Consider the following 23174-nt stretch of genomic DNA (forward strand, 5'->3'; position numbering starts at 1 on the left):
GATAGTTGGTCATGTTATCAAGGAATGTCATGATAGTTGGTTATATGATCAATGGAAGTCATGATAGTTTGTCATGTGATCAAAGAATGTAATGATAGTTAGTCATGTGATCAATGGATGTCTTGTTAGTTGATCATGTGATCAATGGATGTCATGGTAGTTGGTTATTTGATCAATGAATGTCATGATAGCTGTTATCATTGATGCACCATACATTTTGTACTAGATAATTATGGATCGCCCTCGCACACCCAGGGCAGCGGGGTACTCGGTACCGGGCCGGTGTCAAGGCGGGAATGTGTCACAGCAGCGGTGACCCGGTCCATGGCCCTGGGCACCCAATATCAATGGCGGTGAAGTTAATGGTGTTAAAGTTTATATGAATAGTTCGTGACGCCACCCGTGGTGTTTGGCAAGTAAGATGGTAAGCCAACGCTGCATACAGATCAGCTGGGACTGTTGGTGTGGTGCAGCAGAGATGGTATAGCTCCCCACAGGTGGAGCTGTAGTCCCTGGGCAGTGTAGGTGCAATGGATGAGGAGAGGCGCTGATTGGTATGGAGACTGGTACCCAGGTGTAGTGGTGTTGGAATAACTGGAGGACACCAGAGTATGCGGTTCCAAAGCTTTACTCACTGTTTGCAGTTCACACAACTGCCTGCCTTCATACTGTGTTCTCCAGGTCAGGGCTCCAGCCAACCTCCAGGCAGGATAGGATTTTCCCTTCCACACTCCGCCAACATGTACCTTACTGAACGACTCCTCCAATGCGCCTTTAGGTGCGAAGCACTCCAGTACTTAGTTACCCTGGAATGCCTCTCTCTAGGTGTTCCTAGTCTTTACTTGTATGACAGACCGCTGTAGCCTGCTTCGGGGACTCCTCACTGCGTCTCGGCTCTCTATTCAGTTGCTGTTGTGTCCCAAGTCTATGATGGGAGCAAGGCATTAGCGGCTCTCTACTCCTCCGGTGTCTGTTGCCGGACATTAAGATCCAATCAGCCTCGGGGACAGGGCCCTGGCCTTTGCGCTCTCTGGACTGGAAGGGTTCTCTCTCTTTCTCAACCTGCTTCCCACCGTCCTTCTATTCTCCTTTGTTCCGATCTGTTCTCTCTCTCTCTTATGGAAGGTTAGGTTATCAATCTTATCAGTCTCTTTCTCTGGTCTTTCTCGTGCCAGCAGCCCAGATCACTGGGACCTGCTGCAGCACGTCCCTCAGACACCCATCTTCTCTCTTCTTTCTCCTCTAACCAACTAAGGCCTGTTTCACACTTCCGTTTTTGTGTCCGCCAAACGGATCCGTTTCCGTTTTTTTGACGGAAACTGATGCAAACGGATCCGTTTTTAAAAAAACGGATCCGTTTTTTTTGACGGATCCGCGGTAACCGTAATGGAAGTCTATGGGACAAAAAAACGGATCCTGCAAAAAATGGCGGATCCGTTTTTTTACGGAAAACAACGGATTTTGACGGATTTGAAAAAACGGAAGTGTGAAACAGGCCTAACCAACAACTTTCACTCTTCCCACTCTTTTGCATCGTCTTACTCCACCCACCTCCCAGCAAATCTCGTGTTACGAAGCAGGGTTCCACGAGGGGTGCTCTGCTAACCCCCAGCATGAAGCTGTTAGGTGGCCCCACTGAACTATCCTGTGTGTGGAATGCAGGTGTGGAGCATGGTCAGGAGTTCCCACCTTACCTGGATGGTGGGGCACTACACCTTAGGAGAAGGTGCAGTACCTCTGTAGCGACTGAAGCTTCAGGGGTGCCACATACCCCCGTTAAACACAGCACATCCGTGGGCTGTAAGACAACAAAAGGTACAATACAGGAACACACAAAAATTTTAAATGCTATTCAACAATACCTATCTAATCTTCTTAATGTAGGAGGCACATTCCTTAAGCGTTACAAACAGGTTAACTTCCTATCTTAGTATCAAAAATTTACTTAAGTGCAATTCTTAATTCAAAGTGCTATACTCAACACATTTTCTTTATTACATTTTCTATCAATTATTCTCTTTTTCTTTCTTTCTTCTACTGGACGCAAGACACTGACCCTCTACTCTTGGCCTGTCACCTGTCACTTTCAATTCTTCAGTCTTTATTCAATTCTCGCATTCTATCTAAAAACTTTTCCAATTCTCTGTATCAAACATGCTGTAAAAGACATTTACTTTTCATAAGACACAACATTATTAAATACGTTATCATAAAACATTAAAAATTCTTGTAAGTTGCTGAACACTGCTCCCAGCCAGGATTTCTTGCAGTGTCCCATGAGGTAGACATCATTCTTTGAAAAGTGTCCAGGCAAAAACATTATCTTCGCAAAGAGTCTCTTTATATGTAAACCCAAGAAAGGGCACCTAAAGAGGTGCAACTATTTACAATAAAAGTTTTTGGATCAATCAGCGTCTATGATCTCCACAGTTCCATTTGTAGAAACAGGCAACAAAAGTGCTACCGGAAAAACATGATAGCGAAAGTAGAAAAATAGAAAAAGGCACAACTGGTGCAACAAACCCTCCTAGGTAACGAGATTTGGTAAATGTAAATTTCACTTGTGGCTACCAGATTCAAAGTAGTCATTGGCAATCCGTAGGTACTCCTCTTCCCACGGTGTCAAGCCAGGGATCTTTGGTTTGGGCTGCCGAACTGGAGGTGTTTCAGGAGCAGCCTGGTTCCTAGTATCAGGTACCGGTGCAGTCTGAGTGGTACCGCTGGATGGAGGGGCATTGACTGGTTTCGATGGCAGGTAACTCTCGACGAACTCTGCAGGGATACGTCGTACATTCAGGGCGTACCACCCCCTGAGTCCCTCATGCCAGGTAAAGATCACATACTCCCCAGGCTGCAGGTCTCTATCTGGATGCCCTCTCCTCAGATGGTACTCCACATCCCGTCAGTTGAAGACCAGGTCACCAATGCGCTTGGGGTCCGCGATGAATCCAAAACCCCTCTCTTTATTCACATTCAGCACCTGCCCCCATCCGGCTGCATCCCGGGGGCCATGATGACTTGCACGGGCCCTCTCCTTCCGGGCCAGATCCGGGCCCAGCACAGCCTGCTTCCTCTGCTCCCTCTCCCGATATTCCGCTGCCAGCTGCCGAATAGTGTTCCGACATCCTGCCCAACTCTCTTCTTTCTCCCGCTCTTCCCAGGACCCTCTCTCACCTACGGAACCAGCATCCCGATCCCAGACCAGATCCAGGACGACTTGGCCAGCCGCTGCAACTGCAGCACACCCCGGGGCCTTACCAGGTGGAGGAACATCCAACATACCTGGGGCCTCCTGGCGGTGCGGCCTCTGCTCCGGTGCAGGCGGTGATGGAGCGGATGGTGGTCCGGGTCCGCGGGGGCTTCGGTCAGGACCGGCGCAGCCGCAACAGGTCCGGGCGGGAGCACGGTCTCAGCTCCCGGGTCCTCCGGTGACTTCTTCGGGCGAGCAGGCCTCAGCTGCACGAACAGCGTGGAGGTGAAAATTAACGCTGCCGGGGAACAGTCCGGTGCGGTAGCGGCGGGTACCGATGGAGGGGGTACCGCTGATGTAGGCCCCGCCGGGGCACGCTGCCGTCTCAGCCTCTCCAGCGCTTCTCTTCTTAGCTGCAGACGGGTAGTCAGTTCCGTGATCTCATCCTGTAGCTGCTGGCAAATCATGCCAGCTTCAGGGTTGGAGCCGTCAGCCATGGCGCCAGGGAGATTCAGTTCCCCGCGCTCTGCAGGCCTCCTTCCCTCACTCTCCAAGATGGCGTTCTGGTGTTCTTCTTCTTGCTCCGCCCTTCTGCTCGCCACTGGCTTTCTCTGCCCCTCCTTCCGGGGCGGCGTCTTCTTCCCGTGCCTCCATACCAAGCCAGTATACGAACCCCTCGGGGGGTGGGCCATGCATCGGTCACATAGTAATTCAGGCAGGGACGGCCCAAGACTCTTTGCGGTCTTTTCTTAGGACCTCCCATCTCTTCACGCCCTTCTTCTCCACGCCAGCGGCCATTTCTAATGTCCATTTTACAGTCTATTAAATTTGGTCTTCTGCACATCTTCAAAAGTTGTAAATCCAAGGCACACAGAACCCGAGGGCATCAGGTCTCGTCATTCTGTTCGTGACGCCAAAATTGGGACGCCCTCGCACACCCAGGGCAGCGGGGTACTTGGTACCGGGCCGGTGTCAAGGCGGGAATGTGTCACAGCAGCGGAGACCCGGTCCGTGGCCCTGGGCACCCAATATCAATGGCGGTGATGTTAATGGTGTTAAAGTTTATATGAATAGTTCGTGACGCCACCCGTGGTGTTTGGCAAGTAAGATGGTAAGCTAACGCTGCATACAGATCCACTGGGACTGATGGTGTGGTGCAGCAGAGATGGTATAGCTCCCCACAGGTGGAGCTGTAGTCCCTGGGCAGTGTAGGTGCAATGGATGAGGAGAGTCGTAGATTGGTATGGAGGCTGGTACCCAGGTGTAGTGGTGCTGGAATAACTGGAGGACACCAGAGTATGCGGTTCCAAAGCTTTACTCACTGTTTGCAGTTCACACAACTGCCTGCCTCCATACTGTGTTCTCCAGGTCAGGACTCCAGCCATCCTCCAGGCAGGATAGGATTCTCCCTTCCACACTTCGCCAACATGTACCTTACTGAACGACTCCTCCAATGCGCCTTTAGGTGCGAAGCACTCCAGTACTTAGTTACCCTGGAATGCCTCTCTCTAGGTGTTCCTAGTCTTTACTTATATGACAGACCGCTGTAGCCTGCTTCGGGGACTCCTCACTGCGTCCCGGCTCTCTATTCAGTTGCTGTTGTGACCCAAGTCTATGATGGGAGCAAGGCGTTAGCAGCTCACTACTCCTCTGGTGTCTGTTGCCGGACATTAAGATCCAATCAGCCTCGGGGACCGGGCCTGGCCTTTGCGCTCTCTGGACTGGAAGGGTTCTCTCTCTTTCTCAACCTGCTTCCCACCGTCCTTCTATTCTCCTTCTTTCCGATCTGTTCTCTCTCTCTTATGGAAGGTTAGGTTATCAATCTTATCAGTCTCTTTCTCTGGTCTTTCTCGTGCCAGCAGCCCAGATCACTGGGACCTGCTGCAGCACGTCCCTCAGACACCCATCTTCTCTCTTCTCTCTCCTCTAACCAACTAACCAACAACTTTCACTCTTCCCACTCTTTTGTATCATCTTACTCCACCCGCCTCCCAGCACATCTCGTGTTACGAAGCAGGGTTCCACGAGGGGTGCTCTGCTAACCCCCAGCATGAAGCTGTTAGGTGGCCCCACTGAACTATCCTGTGTGTGGAATGCAGGTGTGGAGCGTGGTCAGGAGTTCCCACCTTACCTGGATGGTGGGGCACTACACCTTAGGAGAAGGTGCAGTACCTCTGTGGCGACTGAAGCCTCAGGGGCGCCACAATTACACATATAGAAGAGCTGATTTTGCCACTAGACACCATACATAGTTATAGCCTGTGAATTGTGAAGACTAGAGTCAAAAACCTACCGATATATGGAATATAAATCTTTCATTGAACAAAAGAGAAGCAGTTAAATGACAAATCCAGCTCTACTTGACCTGAAAATTGTGGAACACTAAAATTCTGACTTTGCATTTAAAGGTTTGGCAGGCCAAACTGCACGCATTTTAACATTCCACTGCAGTCCTAACATATATATATATATATATATATATATATATATACACACACATTTTACTATTTTACTGTTCTATAAATTATAACTCCGAGCTCTTTAAACACAAGTGACCTCTTCATCCCGCAGCAATACACTTAAATGGGGTTCAGTGCCCTCCGGTCATAAAGGGTTAATCCGAAGGCACGTAAAGGCACAGCACAACCGGAGCTTGATCAGCATTTTTTGAGCTTTTTAACCCAGAAATATTGATTTATTTTTTTTATAATACTTGATGGTACTTTCCAGCAATTTATAACACTTACATTAAGGAGTAGATGGACTGGGAGAAAAGCCAAAATAAGTATGATAAAAGACGAAGAGCTGTCAGGAAGAGCAGCTTTCAAGGATTAGGTGCAGCTCGCGATTTAAACAAATGTAATAAAAATTAAAGAGGAGAGCCAAGACGCCATCTGCCCGAAAGGTTTGAGATACTGCAAGGCGCTGCAGCCACCTCACTATTCCTCTGCTGCTTACAATTATCAAAATAACCTCGCTTCATTAGTTACAATCTATTTCAGTACACAGACGTGAAATCTTCTGCTGGGATGCGAAGAGTTAACGCGTTTCACTATTGGGGTTTTCAAATGACATTCTAATCTGGCTTTATTGTATCTTAGATTGCCCTTACACTTGTCCTTGGCATTTTATTACTTCGAGCCAAAGTTATTATCGCCTTCATTGAAATTTTAAACAGTTCATGTAAAGACACAAGTCTTGATCAGAGGAAAGCTTATACCTCCTCCGTAACCTGCTGTCTATGCATTTGCTTGGTTATCAGCAGCTGAAATGCGTGGACTTCTTGCAAGATGTATCTACAAATCATAGTTCTGCCAGGAACTGATTATTTAAGTAATTAAATGGATGATCCCATGAGCAAACTGTATCACTTATCCACAGGATAGGGGATAAATGTATGATCTGTGAGGGTCTGACCACTGGTACCCTGCCCCAATTCCAACAATGGCAGTTTATGGTGATATGTAAAGATCTGACCACGGGGACTCGGCTCCAATTCCAACAATTGTGGTTCATTGTGATTTGCGAGGGTCTCACCACTGGTACCCTGTCCCAATTCCAATAATGGTAGTTCATTGTGATTGGTGAGGGTCTCACCACTGGTACCCTGCCCCAATTCCAACAATGGTGGTTCACTGTGATTGGTGAGGGTCTCACCACTGGTACCCTGCCCCAATTCCAACAATGGTGGTTCATTGTGATTGGTGGTGGTCTGACCACTAGTACCCTGCCCAAATTCCAACAATGGTGGTTCATTGTGATTGGTGGTAGTCTGACCACTGGTACCCTGCCCAAATTCCAACAATGGTGGTTCATTGTGAGCGGTGGTGGTCTGACCACTGGTACCTTGTCCCAATTTCAACAATGGTGGTTCATTGTGATTGGTGAGCATCTGACCACTGGTTCCCTGCCCAAATTCCAACAATGTGGTTCATTGTGATTGGTGAGGGTCTCACCACTGGTACCCTGTCCCAATTCCAACAATGGTGGTTCAATGTGATTGGAAAGGGTCTCACCACTGGTACCCTGCCCAAATTCCAACAATGGTGGTTCATTGTGAGTGGTGGTGGCCTGACCTCTGGTACCCTGCCCCAATTCCAACAATGATGGTTCATTGTGATTGGTGGTGGTCTGACCACTGGTACCCTGCCCCAATTTCAACAATGGTGGTTCATTGTGATAGGTGAGCATCTGACCACTGGTTCCCTGCCAAATTCCAACAATGTGGTTCATTGTGATTGGTGAGGGTCTCACCACTGGTACCCTGTCCCAATTCCAACAATGGTGGTTCAATGTGATTGGTGAGGGTCTCACCACTGGTACCCTGCCCAAATTCCAACAATGGTGGTTCATTGTGATTGGTGGTGGTCTGACCACTAGTACCCTGCCCAAATTCCAGCAATGGGTTCATTATGATTGGTGGTGGTCTGCCCTCTGGTACCCTGCCCCAATTCCAACAATGATGGTTCATTGTGATTGGTGGTGGTCTGACCACTGGTACCCTGCCCCAATTTCAACAATGGTGGTTCATTGTGATTGGTGAGCATCTGACCACTGGTACCCTGTCCCAATTCCAACAATGGTGGTTCAATGTGATTGGTAAGGTTCTCACCACTGGTACCCTGCCCAAATTCCAACAATGGTGGTTCATTGTGAGTGGTGGTGGTCTGACCTCTGGTACCCTGCCCCAATTTCAACAATGGTGGTTCATTGTGATTGGTGGTGGTCTCACCACTTGTACCCTGCCCCAATTCCAAAAATGGTGGCTCATTGTGATTGGTGAGCATCTGACCACTGGTTCCCTGCCCAAATTCCAACAATGGTGGTTCTTTGTGATTAGTGGTGGTCTGACCACTGGCACCCTGCTCTAATTTCAACAATGGTGGTTCATTGTGATTGGTGAGCATCTGACCACTGGTACCCTGCCCCAATTCCAACAATGGTGGTTCATTGTGAGTGGTGGTGGTCTGACCACTGCTACCCTGCCCAAATTCCAACAATGATGGTTCATTGTGATTGGTGGTGGTCTGACCACTGGTACCCTGCCCCAATTTCAACAATGGTGGTTCATTGTGATTGGTGAGCATCTGACCACTGGTACCCTGTCCCAATTCCAACAATGGTGGTTCAATGTGATTGGTAAGGGTCTCACCACTGGTACCCTGCCCAAATTCCAACAATGGTGGTTCATTGTGAGTGGTGGTGGTCTGACCTCTGGTACCCTGCCCCAATTTCAACAATGGTGGTTCATTGTGATTGGTGAGGGTCTCACCACTTGTACCCTGCCCCAATTCCAACAATGGTGGTTCATTGTGATTGGTGGTGGTCTGACCACTGGTACCCTGCCCAAATTCCAACAATGGTGGTTCTTTGTGATTAGTGGTGGTCTGACCACTGGCACCCTGCTCTAATTTCAACAATGGTGGTTCATTGTGATTGGTGAGCATCTGACCACTGGTACCCTACCCAAATTCCTACAACGGTGGTTCATTGTGATTGGTGAGGGTCTCACCACTGGTACCCTGCCCCAATTCCAACAATGGTGGTTCATTGTGATTGGTGGTGGTCTGACCACTGGTACCCTGCCCAAATTCCAACAATGGTGGATCATTGTGATTGGTGGTGGTCTGACCACTGGTACACTGCCCCAATTTCAACAATGGTGGTTCATTGTGATTGGTGAGGGTCTCACCACTTGTACCCTGCCCCAATTCCAAAAATGGTGGCTCATTGTGATTGGTGAGCATCTGACCACTGGTTCCCTGCCCAAATTCCAACAATGGTGGTTCTTTGTGATTAGTGGTGGTCTGACCACTGGCACCCTGCTCTAATTTCAACAATGGTGGTTCATTGTGATTGGTGAGCATCTGACCACTGGTACCCTACCCAAATTCCTACAACGGTGGTTCATTGTGATTGGTGAGGGTCTCACCACTGGTACCCTGCCCCAATTCCAACAATGGTGGTTCATTGTGATTGGTGGTGGTCTGACCACTGGTATCCTGCCCAAATTCCAACAATGGTGGATCATTGTGATTGGTGGTGGTCTGACCACTGGTACCCTGCCCAAATTCCAACAATGGTGGTTCATTGTGAGTGGTGGTGGTCTGACCTCTGGTACCCTGCCCCGATTCCAACAATGATGGTCCATTGTGATTGGGGGTGGTCTGACCACTGGTACCTTGCCCCAATTTCAACAATGGTGGTTCATTGTGATTGGTGAGCATCTGACCACTGGTTCCCTGCCCAAATTCCAACAATGGTGGTTCATTGTGATTGGTGAGGGTCTCACCACTGGTACCCTGTCCCAATTCCAACAATGGTGGTTCATTGTGATTGGTGAGGATCTCACCACTGGTACCCTGCCCCAATTCCAACAATGGTGGTTCATTGTGATTGGTGGTGGTCTGACCACTAGTACCCTGCCCAAATTTGGTGGTTCATTGTGATTGGTGGTGGTCTGACCACTGGTACCCTGCCCACATTCCAACAATGGTGGTTCATTGTGATTGGTGGTGGTCTTACCACTGGTACCCTGCCCCAATTCCAACAATGATGGTTCATTGTGATTGGTGGTGGTCTGACCACTGGTACCCTGCCCCAATTTCAACAATGGTGGTTCATTGTGATTGGTGAGGGTCTCACCACTTGTACCCTGCCCCAATTCCAAAAATGGTGGCGCATTGTGATTGGTGAGCATCTGACCACTGGTTCCCTGCCCAAATTCCATCAATGGTGGTTCATTGTGATTGGTGAGGGTCTCACCACTGGTACCCTGTCCCAATTCCAACAATGGTGGTTCATTGTGATTGGTGAGGGTCTCACCACTGGTACCCTGCCCCAATTCCAACAATGGTGGTTCATTGTGATTGGTGGTGGTCTGACCACTAGTACCCTGCCCAAATTCCAGCAATGGTGGTTCATTGTGATTGGTGGTGGTCTGACCACTGGTACCCTGCCCAAATTCCAACAATGGTGGTTCATTGTGATTGGTGGTGGTCTGACCACTGGTACCCTGCCCCAATTCCAACAATGATGGTTCATTGTGATTGGTGGTGGTCTGACCACTGGTACCCTGCCCCAATTCCTTCAACGGTGGTCCAGTGTGATTGGTGAGGGCCTTACCACTGGTACCCTGGCCCAATTCCAACAATCAAGGTCCAGTGTCCTCATGTGTGACCACTTCTCCAGCTACTTCTGCGAATCTATGGGAGCAGTAGTACACGTGTCACCACCATTTCCATAAACAGTAAACCGAGTAGTAGTAATGCATGCACACTACAGCGCAATTCGCACCAAGCTTACTTGATCTCCATTCTCAGATTTGGTGAGACCACCAATTATACATATCCTGTGGATAGGTGATTCCTTTTTGATGGCATAAACCCTTGAAGTTATTATAAAGTGTTTTTTTGGCCATTTTGGGTCACTTTTTGATACAAAGCTCATTTGAACATGGAGTGGCCCACAGCTGAGATCTCAATAACAAGCTAAAATGATTGCTACTATTTTTATTACTACTTTACATGAGATTGTATATCATATTAAATCATATGTTATGAAAAGCTTTGACATGAAAAAGGTTGTTTTTTTACACGTTAATTAGAGATGAGCGACTTTGCCTTTTTTCGGGTCGAGTTGGGTTTCATGAAACCCGACTTTCGCAAAACTCGGGTTGAACGAAATCGGCCAATTATCATGAAAAGTCGAAGGCCGACTGAAACACGAAACCCAATGTAAGTCAATGGGGAAGAAAAGTCGGCAGTGAGTGGAGGACAGGAAACACACCTACAGTGCCCATTTTAATGCCAAAAACATAAATTCTTATTCCTTAAGCTTGTCAACCTTAATTTACTTTATAATAATAGTTAGGCATTTTAAACTGGGGGTTATTTGGCTAAAGTTGTGGGGGGGGTAGTGCTGGCTCCAGATTTTCGTGGGCCCAGGGCCAAAGAGTGTCACTGGGCTCCTTTAACACATGACACAATTCATGATCCTCTGATACGGCAGAGAAGTAGCAGTACAGTACAATGAAAAATACTTCAATTCTTACATCACATGACTGCTATCCATTTTAAATTCTCCAATAGCTCCAAAAACAGACAGTATATTCCTCCATACAGCATTATGGCCACCGCATAGTGCGCCATACAGAGAAATGTGGCCCATATATTTCTCCATACAGAATCATTGGTCCCATATAATGTTCGATACAGTATATGATGAGCTCCACATAATGCTACAGTATATGTTGTTCACCATGGATGAAGCTCCAGTGTCTTATGGGCCCAAATAATGCTCCATATATAATGGGCCCCATTTCAAATGCTCCAGTGTATAATGGGCCCTGTAAATGCTGCTCCAGTGACTGATGTCCACCTTTAGAATGCTCCAGTGTAGAGATGAGCGACTTTGCCTTTTTTCGGTTCGGGTTTCACGAAACCTGACTTTCGCAAAAGTCGGGTCGAACGAAATCGGACGATTATTGTGAAAAGTCGAAGGACGACTGAAACACAAAACCCAATGTAAGTCAATGGGGAAGAAAAGTCGGCAGTGAGTGGAGGACAGGAAACACACCTAGAGTGCCCATTTTAATGCCAAAACATCAATTCTTATTCCTTAAGCTTGTCAACCTTAATTTACTTTATAATAATAGTTAGGCATTGAAAACTGGGGGTTATTTGGCTAAAGTTATGGGGGGGGTAGTGCAGGCTCCAGATTTTTGTGGGCCCAGGGCCAAAGAGTGTCACTGGGCTCCTTTAACACATGACACAATTCATGATCCTCTGATACAGCAGAGAAATAGCAGTACAGTACAATGAAAAATACTTCAATTCTTACATCACATGACTGATATCCATTTTAAATTCTCCAATAGCTCCAAAAACAGACAGTATATTCCTCCATACAGTATTATGGCCACCGCATAGTGCGCCATACAGAGTAATGAGGCCCATATATTTCTCCATACAGAATCATTGGTCCCATATAATGTTCGATACAGTATATGATGAGCTCCACATAATGCTACAGTATATGTTGTTCACCATGGATGAAGCTCCAGTGTCTTATGGGCCCAAATAATGATCCATATATAATGGGCCCCATTTGTAATGCTCCAGTGTATAATGGGCCCTGTAAATGCTGCTCCAGTGACTGATGTCCACCTTTGGAATGCTCCAGTGTATGGTGGGCCCCAGATATCTTTCTCCAGAGTATCGTGCTCCCCAAAAATTGCTCCCAACCTTTATAACAATTAAATAAGTCTCCTCGCTAGGGAATCCCTGTACTCTGGACTCCTCCTCGTCCCCATCTTCCATCTCTCTGCACTTGGACTGTTTAGGCAGAGGACGTACATACGTGATGTCATCGCGCTCTTTGACCAGAATGTCACTGTCAGGAAAAGTGTTTGGTTTCCGGGGACAGTATGGTTGCAAACCTGAACCTCAAAGGAATGTCCAGAAGGGCACCACCAGGAGTGGAGCCTGCAGCTTAATTGGACTCAACACGGGCAACCTTAACCATGCCATCCACAAAAAAGCTGCACAGATTGCAAGCTTAATTCCATTAACGAACGAGACTCAGGCATGCCCCCGCAGTCCGTGTCCAGCTTACTAGAGGGACACGCGAGGCTCTGGCATGCGAGATCGGCCAATAACAGGTCTGTCATGCCCTTACATGTCCGGGACTGCACGCGTGCTACAATGAAAGGACCAGCGTGTATCGCTTACAGGTGCGGATAACATGCTGAACCCCGTTAGTGATGGGGAGCTGGGATTACAATTCTTCCCCGCGAACAAGCATTTCCCAGTAAGTGCAGGTCAACCGTAATTCCAGAATTAGGACTAAACGGCATTCCAGAAAGAATGTGAAAAAAATAAGTGTCCAAACCACAGGTGCTGTAGCTTGCTTAACAGCTGGGCTCCTCAGCTGAGTAGCACACAGTTCTTACATAAACAGGCGGCATAGCTTGGTTCACGGGTGGCCAACTCTGCTGAGTAGCATACACAGTTACTAGGCCCAAAGTATTAAGTGGTGTAAATGCAGTCAAAAACTGGTTCTTTCATAAACAGGCGGCATAGCTCGGTTCACAGGTGGGCTCCTCTTCTGAGTAGCAGACACAGTTACTAGGCCCAAAAGGATTTTCAGGACAATATGCGGTAAAAAATTATTAGAAACACACACGGTGTAGCTCCTTCACATGTGTACTACACCGCTGACTACCAGACACCGCTGCTATGCCCTAAAACTGTCTATTATCATTGAAAACCATTATTAATGTGAAAAAAAAGATACGCTTTTCTTTAATGAAACGTTCTTGAACGGAAACTCGAACAGCTGAATTTTAATCAAAGTGTTGTAGTTCCACGAACGGATCTAACACCACCCAAAACAGCTAGAATTTGACCTTGGCCAGCAGTTCCACTCAAACGCCACTCATCTGTAATCAGGAGGCAGACTCAGATGGTCTCAGGCACAGTATGGATTCGACAAGATTGCAGAAAGTTGAGAAAGGGTACAGTATCACTGGATAACAGATATATATAGCATAGTTTAAACATTTAAAATCTCCGTGTTTATTTCCGGAGTCTGACAAAGACACTCACAGCCTCAGTATGGATTAGACAGCAATCTAAAAAGTAGAAAAAAGGAAATGTTTTTGAAGCGTACACCAGTATACACTGTTGGGGTATTTTTAAATCTTCATATATATTTCTGTCTCAGTAAGACAGTCCAGAGGAAACGAGATGGATAAGAGTGCAGACATAAAGTCGAGTGATTGCAGAAATTTAGGAATTACTAATCAGGGGAAAAATTCCCGGGAGAATTCTCAGAGGCAATGCTGACCCTCAATTACTTTGTGTGTGGAGACAGCAAAAACAGTTCTTTGTGAAGAAAGGGTTGCTGTATCGCAGTACCGTTGATCCCATCACCGTTACTCATCTCCATCAAATTTTGATCACAGGGAGAGATGTAGACATGGTCCTCACTGCCTATCATGATCTGTCAGGTAACTTTGGAGTGCAAAAGACAGAAGCCACAGGCTGTAGGCGATTCTATTGGATTGGCATGAGAGGGCACATTTAAAAATGTGGGCAGGAATGTCACAAGTCTGTGAGTAGGAAAACTGTGAAAGCTGATAATAAACCACCACTGCATCTCATTTTGAGTCGACGTCCATAACAAATGGAAGCCATTGATCATCTGAAGCTAGAGCCCGGCCAGCAGGACAGGGCATAGCTACGTCTTAACCATCATCTATCAGTTCACCAAATTTGTAGTGGCAGTGCCAGGGAAGGATTTGACAGCCCAGACTACACAGCGGAGGAGCAGGGAGAGGTAAACATTGCAAATGCTGGGGCCCTGCCCAAGCAAGGGGGGCCCACTCGTGGGCGTCAGTACTGGCACTGGGCCCCTCATAGTACGCCGGTGTGTCTGACGGCGGGTGTGCACCCCCATCATCAGAGACACTTGATTGCACTATGAGGGACCCTGTGCCAGTGCCGGCGCCCAAGAGTAGGCCCACCCACCTGTCCAGGGCAATGGCACTCGCACAGTTGCGTGTGCTAGGTGGTGACCCCGGCCATGGGGGGGGAAGCAGCCCAGTTAGGGAGGTTTAAAAAATGGCATATGTTAATGTTGGACATTCAGCAGCTGCAAATGGAGGAATTGGAGAAGTCCGAGGAAGAGGAGGACAAAAGCAAGCCATTTTTCTGGCAACCTATGTGTCATTAGGGGAAGGTGGGACAAAATCCTTTGAAACCCATGCATGGTTCATTTTAATGAAGGTTAGATCATCAACATTTTGGGTCGACAGACGGGTCCTTTTTTCTGTCAGGATTGAGCCAGCAGCAATGAAGACTCTTTCCGATAGGACACTAGCAGCAGGGCACGCGAGCTCCTGTAAGGCATAATGGGCCAACTCAGGCCAGGCGTCCAGTTTAGAGGCCCAATAGTCAAAGGGGAATGACCTGTGAGGGAGAACATCGATATGGGATGAGAAGTAGTTTGTAACCATAGTTGACAACTGCTGTCTCCTGTCACTTTCAATCGATGCAGTATTACCAGTCGTGTAAGCGGGACTTGAAAAATCAGTCCACAACATGGTCATGAAACCCCTGTCTCCAACGCCACTTCTGATGTGTGCCCCATGAACACCTCTTCCATGTTGCCCCCTACGGCTCGTTGCAGAACCATCACCGCTGCTGTGTGCCGGGAATGCCTCAAACAAACGGTTTACCAGAGTTGCTTGTTTGTTAGCCAATACTAGGTCAAGGTTCTCCTGTGGCATGATGTTTTGGAATTTGCCTTTATAGCGTGGATCCAGGATGCTGGCCAACCAGTAGTCGTCATCTTTCATAATTTTGGCAATGCGGGGGTCTCTTATTAGGATCTGCAAGGCATAATCTGACATGTGGGCCAATGTTCCACGTGTCAATGATGCACTGCAAGTGCTGGGTGGAGGAGCACTTTCTGGCAAATCCACATCCCTCCAGTCACGCACAAACCCTGTACCAGACCTTGCCACACCAACATTTTCTCTTGCCCCACGAGAAGCATCCTCCTCCCCTAAATAATCATCCCCATCATCATCCTCCTCCTCTTCTTCCTCTTCTTCTTCCACCTCGTCCAGGAGAGGTCCCGGAGCAGACAATGGCTGACTGTCATCAAGGCTTCCCTCCTCCTCTTCCTCATCCTCCTTGGCTGCAGACGCCTGCTCCTTAACGTGCGTCAAAGTTTGCATGAGCAGACGCATAAGTGGGATGCTCATGCTTATGATGGCGTCGTATGCGCTTACCAGTCGTGTGCATTCCTCAAAGCACTGAAGGACTTTACAGAGGTCTTTCAGCTTCGACCACTGCACACCTGACAACTCCATGTCTGCCCTCAAAGTGCCTGGGCATGTATCCTCCTACAAATGCATTACAGCCTGCCTCTGTTCGCACAGCCTCTCAACCATTTGCAGGGTGGAGTTCCACCTTGTTGCAACATCAATAATTAGGCGGTGCTTGGGAAGTTGGAGCAATCGTTGCAGCTTCTGCATACGACTGGAGTGTACGGGCGACCGGCGGATGTGCGAGCACAGTCTTCGGACCTTCTGGAGCAGGCCTGTTAACTCCGGATAATTATTGAGGAAACACTGCACCACCAAGTTCAAGGTGTGAGCCAGGCAAGGTATGTGTCAGAATTTTGAAAGGGCTATGGCTGCCACAAAATTCCGGCCATTACCACTAACTACCTTGCCTGCCTCAAGATGTAGACTGCCCAGCCATGACTCAGTTTGTCGCTGCATGTAGTCGGCCAGTACCTCCGCGGTGTGTCTGTCACCCAAACACATCTTCAACACAGCCTGCTGACGCTTACCACTAGCTGTTCGATAGTGGGACACCGAGTTTGCAACACTGGCATCTGCGGATGGAGTGCTCATGCGACTGCGCTCTGTGGACGAGCTTTCGCTTCTGGAGGAGGAGGAGGGTCGAACGCATACACCCAACTGTTTCCTATACTGTGGGCTAGGCAGCACTGTCCCACCACTGCTGTCCCCTGTGGACCCTGCATCCACCACATTAACCCAGTGCTCAGTGATGGACACGTAACGGCCCTGGCCTGGACCATGCATCTGTTGTGAGGTGCACCTTTCCACTCACTGATTGCTTGAGTGCATGGACAATACGGTCTTTCACATGAAGGTGGAGGGCTGGGATGGCTTTGCGAGAAAAGAAGTGCCGACTGGGTAGGTCATAGCGTGGTACTGCGTAGGCCATGAGTTCGCGGAAAGCTTCGCTTTCAACCAACCGGTAGGGCATCATCTCTAATGAGATTAGTTTGGCAATGTGGGCGTTCAAACCCAGTGTACGCGGATGAGAGGATGAGTACTTTCTTGTCCTACTCATAGTCTCTGGTAGGGTGAGCTGGACTTGAGAGCTGCATATGGTGGAACTAGCGGTGGACATGGCGGACTGAGAGAGGGTTGATGATGGTGATGGAGTTGGTGTTCTTTCTGATGGCCTAGATTTAGTCTTTCGTAGCAATAACATTGTGATTCCCTGACTGCTTTGGCCTTGCGGCGACACCTCAACATTTGCTGCTGGTGGTGTGCTAACCGGTGGGCTTACAGTGGGGGAAACGATGTAGCGTTGCTGATTAAATTCATTGGGAGCAGTTGCACATGTGGTACGTGAGGTTTGGTAGTCCGTCCACGCTTGCAAGTGCATGGTGGTTAAATGTCTAAGCATGCAACTGGTATTCAAATTTCTCATATTTTTCCCTTGGCTAAAGGTCTTTGCACACTTCTTACAGATAACGTTTGCCTGATCATTAGGATTTTGTTCAAAAAAGTGCCACACTGCACTCTTCCTACTATGGAAGACATTTTGAGGCCTTGCACGCTGTGCTAATTTGACCATCTGGCCTAGCTGTCCTGCAACTCTTTTGGTTTTTGTAACCCATTTTTGGACTGCTCCGGACCTGCCAGATAACAGCTGTTGCGATGTCGATGCCTGCTGCGGATGCTCCTCCTCCTCCTCTCCTGAGCTATTGGCAGTGGCACCCTCTTCCCCAATGGATGCCAATCTGGGTCAACAACTGGGTCATCCATCACCTCCTCTTCAATGTCATGTGCACCTTCCTCTGTGTCACCATGTAAGGTGGTATAGTATGCGGGAAGGGGCACCTGAGTTTCATCAGGGTCAGATTCTGGCTCAGTACACTGCGAGGACAATGTAGTGCTCTGAGTGAATGTACCAGCAGATAAATCTAGCAGTGGCTGTGCATCAGTGCACTCCATGTCAGATTCTTCTTGGACTGGGTAATTCACGATTTGACTTGATAGCCCAGGCATGGTATGTGAAAAGAGCTCCATGGAGTAATCTGTAGTGTGGCCTGCCGCATCCTTTACTTTTGGTAGGGTTGAAGGACACAAGGAAAGGTGTGGTTCCTGACCATGAGCCTCCAATGACGACTCAGTGCTTTTATTTTTTGTAAGTTCAGAAGAGGAGGCGATAGAACTGGAGGCTGTGTCAGCAATGCAAGCCAAAACTTGTTCTTGAAGCTCCAACTTTAAAAGCGGTTTACCTACTCCCAGAAAAGGGAGCCTTCAAGGCCTTGTGGAGCCAGACGATGATGCAGGCTCAACACCTCCTGCATTACGTGCTATTGTGCTTTTGCCACTACCAGCAGATCCACCAACACCATCATTACCAGCTGGCAACCCCCGCCCACTTCCACGGCCTCTTCCAACACACTTCCTCATTTTTGGGAAAATGTACCCAAAATACCACCAGCAATATGGTACTGTAAAACAAGGTACAAGGTGTATATAGTATTGGGGAGAATTTGAATCTCCCTACAGACTTGAGGACACTGAACTAATATCTCAGGCCCAGTGTAGATTACACCTCAATATAACAGGGTGAAATTGGATGGTGTATAAAAATGTTTATATAGGACTGGTGAGAATTTGAATCTCCCTACAGAGTTGAGGACACTGAATTGTTATCTCAGGCCCAGTGTAGATTACACCTCAATATAACAGGCTGAAATTGGATGGTGTATAAAATGTCTATATAGGACTGGGGAGAATTTGAATGTCCCTACAGACTTGAGGACACTGAACTATTATCTCAGGCCCAGTGTAGATTACACCTCAATATAACAGGCTGAAATTGGATGATGTATAAAATGTCTATATAGGACTGAGGAGAATTTGAATCTCCCTAGAGATTTTAGCAAGCTGACAATGATGCTCTCAGTCCCAAGTATGGCAGCAGGCAGCCTAATAAGCAGGACTGCTGCACACAAAAGTGTGGAAAAATGAACGCTTGGTAAAAAGAGGATGAAAAGTATTTTTGCTTTTAAAAAAGCAGTTTGCACAGCAGTGTGAAAACAGCAATGCAGCTATCAGGGAGCCTTATAAGGCAGCCTAAGGCTGGTTTCACATTTGCGTTTTTTAGCGCTGGAAAAAAACGCATATGTGCGCATGCGTTTTTTCCCCTATATTTAACATGGGTGCGCATACCTGCGCGCTTGTAAGCGCATGTATGCGATTTTCATGCGCTGCGTTTTTTTGGGGTGTGCGTTTGTATTTTCCAGACGCAGCATGTTGTATTTTTTGGCCCTGCAAAAAAGCGCATGCGCACATATGCGCACGTTTTGCGCTAAAAATGGCCATTATAGCCTATGGATGCGCATATGTGCGCACTGGCATGCTCATGTATGCGTTTTTTTGCATATGCGTTTTTTTTTTTAACCATGGAATTTAGGGGTTTGGGTTAGAGTTAGGGTTAGTTAAGGGGGTTTAGGGTTAGGGTTAGGGTCAGGGTCAGGGTTAGGGTTGGGGTTTGGGTCAGGGTTAGGGTTAAGTATGGTTTGGTTAAGGGTTAGGGTCAGGGTTAGGGTCAGGATTAGGGTTAAGTATGGTTTGGTTAAGGGTTAGGGTCAGGGTTAGGGTTAGGGTTAGGGTTAGGGTCAGAGTTAGGGTTAGGGTTAGGGTCAGGGTTAGGGTTAAGTATGGTTTTGTTAAGGGTTAGGGTCAGGGTTAGGGTCAGGATTAGGGTTAAGTATGGTTTGGTTAAGGGTTAGGGTCAGGGTTAGGGTTAGGGTTAGGGTCAGGGTTAGGGTTAGGGTTAGGGTCAGGGTTAGGGTTAAGTATGGTTTTGTTAAGGGTTAGGGTCAGGGTTAGGGTCAGGATTAGGGTTAAGTATGGTTTGGTTAAGGGTTAGGGTTAGGGTTAGGGTTAGGGTTAGGGTCAGGGTTAGGGTTAGGGTTAGGGTCAGGGTTAGGGTTAAGTATGGTTTTGTTAAGGGTTAGGGTCAGGGTTAGGGTCAGGATTAGGGTTAAGTATGGTTTGGTTAAGGGTTAGGATCAGGGTTAGGGTTAGGGTTAGGGTTAGGGTTAGGGTCAGGGTTAGGGTTAAGTATGGTTTTGTTAAGGGTTAGGGTCAGGGTTAGGGTCAGGATTAGGGTTAAGTATGGTTTGGTTAAGGGTTAGGGTCAGGGTTAGGGTTAGGGTTAGGGTCAGGGTTAGGGTTAGGGTTAGTTAGGGTTTAGGGTTTGGGTTAGGGTTAAGTATGATTTGGTTAAGGGTTAGGGTCAGGGTTAGGGTTAGGGTCAGGGTTAGGGTTAGGGTTAGGGTCAGGGTTAGGGTTAGTAAAGTCATGGTTTGGGTTAGTGTGAGGGGCCACCTAATGTTGGAAAAAAACGCAAACGCGGTAAAAACGCACTAAAAACGCATACAAACGCATAAAAACGCTGCGTTTTTTTCATGCATGCTCATAAAAATGCTTGAAAAAAACGCAGCAGTTGTATGCTTTTGTATGCGTTTTTTCAATGCGTTTTTTTGCGGGAAAAACGCGCTGCAAAAAAAAGCAAGTGTGAAACTAGCCTCATAACCAACAGAGCTGATGCACCAAAATATAGCCTCCCCTTGCACTGCACAGTGACTGGTGTGTTGTACAGGCAAAATCGCTAGCAGCAGAAGCAGTTTTTTGGTTCTTCTTCCCTGCCTAACGCTCTCCCTACAGAATCAGCAGCAGCAGCTCTCCCTATTCTGAGATCAGCAGAAGTAAGATGGCGGTCGGCGTGCACGCCCTTTTATCAATAAAATTGCATTAAGTTTCCATCAGCAATCTTTATTCTGTCATTCACTTTCAGACCTCTTGTTGCAGCCTGACCTAAGTTTAAGACTATTCTCTTTTGGGAGCATCCCTCCCAGTAATATAGGCTGGACAGACGTAAGCTGTGTGCATGTCCTGCCTACTCCCGCCTTCACTGATCATATATAAGGACAGCTTCTACTGTGTTCATATTTTCCTTTTATGTGCTTTTCTCCATACATTTAGCCAGTTTTTTTGCCCTCTCTCCTCGCCATGCTGTGGAGATCTGTGTACAGCTCCCCTCTTCTCTGCTGCTCCCCATCTCTAGCACTGAGAGTAGGGAGCCGGAGAGTACAGAGAGCTTTTACATGCAGGAGCCCTGACATTTTTGTCTCTTTTTTTTTTTACAGATTATTCAGCCATATAAAAGACTTACAGACACTCTGGAGCTGTAAAATATTATACATTTTTAATGAAGACTATTAAGAAAGTTGCCACACTTTGCATTTAGGAAGAAAATGATAAAAATAATTTGTGTGTGGGTATATATTGCCTTTAAAGGTGAGCTTTGTGAGCAGAAAGCAATCCAAACGCTTATTCCGATGCAGATAAAAGTGATCAAGTGCAGATTTTATAAAAAAGATTTTATGTCTTGACTCCCTGGTTGACCTGTAAAACCATATAGACATACAGTTGTGCTCAAAAGTTTACATACCCCGGCAGAATTTTTTGCTTTCTTTGCCTTTTTTCAGAGAATATGAACGATGACACCAAAACTTTCTCCACTCATGGTTAGTGGTTGGGTGAAGCCATTTATTGTCAAACTACTGATAACATGCACAGAAGTTGACACAAATGGGTTTGATTGGGTACTAAAGGCGACATCCTCACCCTGTGAGCTGTGACAAATGCCAGGAAAATTGTTAGAGATGCAAAGAAAAAACCACATATAACATCAGCTGAAATACTGAACTCACTGAGATCTCATCTCCCGCAATCTTGCTGCCAAGATCTCCATCTGCGCATGCGCCAGCGTACACCGCACAGTAAATCATGTAAGTGCAGGGGATCTGGGCTTTCACAAAATGTCGGCAGAGCCTCCGCACCACCGAACACCTGCAGCGGCGCACATCGGAAAACCCCCTCATCCCAGCCTGTGGCCTGCAGCAACATTCCACTCTTACCTCCTCCTGCAGCGACCCCGCTTCACTGCAGCCACCTCCCCCGATAAGCAATAAGACGCATGGATTATAAGAAGCCACCACTATTTTATTAAAAAAAAGTTTTCCTATTTTTCTCCTCAAAATTTGGGGTGCGTCTTATAATCCGCAAAATACGGTATTTAACATTTTTGCAATTTTTGGAGAACTGTTAAAGTTTAATACATTTTTAGGCAACTTGTTTAATAAAAGATCTAATCTAAATTTCACCCCCTCATTTCTAAGAGAGATGATCATGGGGATCCAGCTGCAGAAGTTTCAGTGATCTATTGGCGTCACAGGTGGTTGGTTTTGACTAGCACTAGGACATCCCCATGTCCATTGAAGACAATGGGCTTCATTGTAATTTATGTAGAAGTTGCACTGAGCAGTAATTTTTTTTTTGTCTAGAGATAATTAATACGAGTTACACAAACGCTTTTCTATACATTCCAGATGTTGTCCCAGATCTCTCACCCTTTTTGGAGGTTGCGTGATATATTGGGTTTTGCCCGGGGCAATGTCAATCCACTAATCCAAGTCCAGTCGTCTAGAAACCATTAGCTGCTGAATGCAAAACACTAGAGACTAAAATGAATGCAGTAAGAGGTCATAAAAGGTAAAGGTCACAACAGAGATCATATAGAGGTCCACGAGTTTATTCACTGAGCAGAAAAAGAATTAAAGTCCAATATAGTATTCCTAAAAACAGCTTTTAGTAAAAGTAAGACAAAGTTATTGTGAGGACCGAATTTGTTTAGTAACTAGAAATAATTAAGCAAATTAGTTCTCTTCCAGAAGGCAAAAAACTGTTTTCTAAAGTCAACTATGGGTCGTTGATAATTTTCTTCTTCCTGGAGGGGAACTGTTTTACATACTCAATCAGTTTAGATGCAATTACATTTTAGATTGTCATTTACTTTTAGAAGGACTTTTCTATTTTTAGGCTACGTGCAGCTTATATATTATATAACAATATATACGATGCTGAATTTTATTGTTTTTGACTAAGAAAATAAATTGCATGTGGTTTGTTCATGTTTCTTGCAACGGTCGCAAAAACAAAGCTGCATCATTATCAGGGACACAATCTACAAGTGCAATTAGTCAAGTCAACCAGGGTTGGACTGACCCACCGGAGAACTGGAGGATTCTCCGGTGGGCCCAGGCACTGACACCTGCTGGCTTTTCT

This window comes from Dendrobates tinctorius, unplaced genomic scaffold (genome assembly GCF_039654945.1).
Source record: "Dendrobates tinctorius isolate UK_male_01 unplaced genomic scaffold, ASM3965494v1 ptg000084l, whole genome shotgun sequence".
Lineage (NCBI taxonomy): Eukaryota > Metazoa > Chordata > Amphibia > Anura > Dendrobatidae > Dendrobates > Dendrobates tinctorius.